We start from the raw sequence: 4,146 nt of genomic DNA on the forward strand, positions 1-4,146 counted from the left end.
AGACAAGTTTTGGGACTTACATCTCAAAGCCACTATCTTCAAAAAGATGGATTTTGGAGAGAAAAAACAACAATTTTGTGCGGGTCTAACTGAAGATATAGCGGAGTATGTTAACTCCCAAAGGCCACGCACCATATTTGCGATCATACACCATACCATGGTGGCTTCACGAATCAATTTCCAACAAGGGCTAAGAGAAATCTTAAGCCCACGGAGAACAAGGACCGTAATAATGAGCCCAAGGGAAAGAACAATGTCCAAAAGTCTCCTAAAGGCAACACCAACAACAACAAAGTTAAGGAGAAGGGAGTTTATAAAGGTAGAAATAAACTCTCTCGTGAAGAGCTTGAGCGTTATCGTAAGGATAACCGCTATTTCAAGTGTGGGGAGCAAGGGCATGCTTATCTTGCTTGCCCCCACAAGAATACACAAAATGAGCCTCCTAGAGCTATCTTGGTCGAAATCCAAGAAGAGGAAGCTCACCACAAAGGATCTCCTATATGCCATGCTTGGGGAAAGGTAAGAGAACATGATGCTTTTATTCTCTTTGACCCTGGTTCTACTCACACTTTCATATCCACAGAGTTGGCCACCAAGCTAGGCATCCAAGCCTATGAGATGGGAGATGTCCTACCCGCCGATGGTGCTTTCAAGGGGCAAGAAGCTTCAATTATCATCTCACACTAGCTAGATCTTATGTCTAGGGTAACTTTTAGTATATATATTTTTTCTATGTATTTTTCATATATTTCTTTTTAATATCGAAGAAATCAAATCCTAGTGGGCCACTAGCTTGCATGATTATCAAAGATGCACTCATTTTAATGCATTATTAAGAGGATTCTTACAAACATTTGTCAAGGAGCAGTGTCACGCTTTCATATTGCATGAAGTGTCCATTGGAATCAAGTGGAAGTCTAAGCTAAGGGGACCACAAGAAGACTTTTGTTGCCAAAAAGATACCCTATTTTGGTGATTTTTTTACACAAGGTTCCAATCCAAATTGGAAAAAGACTCCCGTCATTGGGAAATTGAGGCTCCATGTCCAAAGCTATGTGGACAAAGAGGACTTCTTTATCTCTCCTCTCAAGCACGAGGATGTAATCCTAGGGGCACCATGGTTTGATCGCATGCTGCCAATGTTAAATTCCCTGAAAGGAAAATCTACTTTAGGTTCAAGGAAAAGATATGTACATAGACGCTAAGGAGTTGGGTAACACCATACCCATTGTACATACGCAAGTTTTCAATAAGTCAATAAAGAGCTCTATTTCCGTGTACATGATTTTTGTTATAGATTCTCAAAATGAACCTAATGCTTTAGCAAAAGAAAATATAAACAATCACAAGGAATTAGAGTTATCCGATTTTCTCAAGGGATTTCAAGATGTTTTTATTGATGACATCCCTTGTGAACTACCTCATAAACGAGGCAATGGTGACCATGCAATTGAACTTCTTCCAGGAAGTTCACCGCCTAATAAACCTCCTTATAGAGTTTCCCAAGCTCAATAAGAGGAGATTATGCGGCAAGTGCATGAGTTAGTTGAGAAGGGCATGGTTAGGCCTAGCTAATATCCATTTTGTTCACCCGTGTTATTAGTGCAAAAGAAATACAGCAAATATCATATGTGTGTCGACTATAGAGCACTAAATAGGTTCACTATCAAAAATAGGTTTCTAGTTCCAACGAGTAGAAGACCTATTTGATAAGCTACAAGGGTCCACCTACTTCAGTAGGATTGACCTAAAAGTGGCTACCATCAAATAAGGATAGTTGATCAAGACATTGTAAAGACCACATTTCACACTACGTTTGGTCTTTACGAATACATTGTCATGCCTTTTGGTTTTACCAATGCACCTACCACATTTAACCGCTTGATGGAGAATCTATTCAGGCCTCATCGAACCTTTACTGGAGTGTTCTTTGATGATATAATCATCTACTATAATTCACTAGACGAACACAAGCAACACCTCCAGGTAATATTTCAAGTCCTACGAGAGAATAAAACTTTATATTAATGAAAAGAAAAGTGAGTTTTTCTTATAAGAGATTCAGTATTTAGGTCACATTATCTCTCAAGATGGCAGCCAAATGGATCCATCAAAGCTAGTGGTAATATAAGGATGGCCTAATCCAAGGAATCTACATGAACTAAGAAGCTTTATAGATATGTGTGCATACTATAGACGCTTCATAGAAAAGTTCCCACAAATCGCGGGACCATTACATGACCTAACAAAGAAAAACGTTAGGTATACATGGTCTACCAAGAAGAACAATGCTTTTGAAAAGCTTAAAGAAAACCTTATCTCTCAACCAAGACATAAGGTTAGGTATACATGGTCTACCAAGAAGAACAATGCTTTCGAAAAGCTTAAAGAAAACCTATGCTTACATTGTAGGATTCCTCAGCCATTTGAGGTCCATTGTGACGCTTGTGGTGATTGCCTTGGATCTGTTTTGCTCTAAGATGGGCACGCCATAGCCTATGAAATTCAAAGGCTCGACCCTGTTGAGCAAGCTCTTGGCATATATGAAAAGAAACTCCTCGCAGTTCTATTGCGTTAGACTCATGGAAGCACTATTTATCGGGGACTCGTTTCATTCTGCGGACGGATCACCAAAGCCTAAAGGACTTCATGATGCATACCAAGCTCTCCAACAAACAAATGAGGTGCGAAAATTTCCTTTCACAATTTCATTTTCATATTGCTCACATTGCTGGCAAGCATAATCAAGTATCCTATGCACTCTCAAGATGGAGAGTGAATGCGGTTTCCATAGCAACTCACAACGATCTACCTTCTATGATAGATGAGTACACTATTGATCCCGATTTTAGAGATGTGATTTCAGCCCTTGCACTAGGGAAGAAAGAGGAACCATTTACTTTACAAGATAGTTACCTTCTCTATGGCAATAGACTATGCGTTTGTAACATTTAATGGTCTAGTGACTTGTGTGTAGCGGAAAATAGCATGAACATAGTGAGCATTTCCTTAGAATAGCTTCCTAAGGAGAATAACAAGAGTGGTAGGGTGGAGAGAGCAACAAAAAGTATAACACCTAGTTAGATAGCATGAACAATACTTCAAAAGAGAGAGAAATTAAGCAATTGACAATAGTTGAGGACCGGATTTGCATGGAGCCGATCCCTCCTCCAAAAGGCTTTGTATTATGGTTTCTACCATCAAGAGAGACATTTTACAATACAATTCTTTGTGTTCCTTCAATACTAGCTAGTGCAATGAAGATGGAAACTTCATGCACTAAGCAAAACACTTATCAAACACAACATCAATTCCCTCACGGTCTCAGACCCAAGACCTCACACACCTTCGAACATGGTGAGAGCTAGCGGGGTATGAGAGTAGATTGAGAGGAAGAAGGAGTATTCTTACGAGAAAGATGTACATCTCCTCACATAATCACTCATATTAGCATAGCTTAGCTTAATAATTAGCATGGTAGAGGAGATGAGCATGCATTGAAGCTTGGCTCTTGGTTGGATTTTCATCACAAAGCCAAGAGTTGTTGGTGTAGGCCTCCCTTCTCACAAGCTTGGAGTAGGTGGTAAGCTTTCCATTAAAGCTTGAGAAGAAGAGAGAGTATTATTTTCTTCACACATGAAATTGTGTGAGTGTGTGTGTAATAATGCCTTGCAAAAATCAGCCCCCTCTCTCTCTTGGTCGACCCCTCTTGCTATATGCTCATCCTCACACTTCATTGGACCTCCCCAGGCCTAGCCAATGGAGATTAAGCAGCATAAGTGATAGTCTTCTGAAACGTGTCCCCCTTTCCCCTAGGTAATTACTTAATTCAACTAAACTCTCATTGGACCCCTTTGCCTCCTGGCCAATAGGAATCAGGCAAGCCATTGGGCTGTTGAATGCTCATTGGACCCCTTGGGAGACTATCCAATAGTCTTCTAGAGAGCTTAATTCTTATTGGTTATTTTATTAAGTGTTTTTTAATTAATTAAATTAGATTTACTCTAGCTTAATTCTCATTGGTCCACCTCCAAGGCCATCCAATAGGAATTGGGTACACCTTGTGGGCATCTGGGCTAAGGAGATGACATGTGTCCCTCATTCCCTTTGTGTAAAGGGAGCTTGTGTGTGTGTGTGTGTGTGTGT

Source organism: Adiantum capillus-veneris, chromosome 14 (assembly GCF_014529385.1).
Source record: "Adiantum capillus-veneris isolate H3 chromosome 14, ASM1452938v2, whole genome shotgun sequence".
Taxonomy (NCBI): Eukaryota; Viridiplantae; Streptophyta; class Polypodiopsida; order Polypodiales; family Pteridaceae; genus Adiantum; species Adiantum capillus-veneris.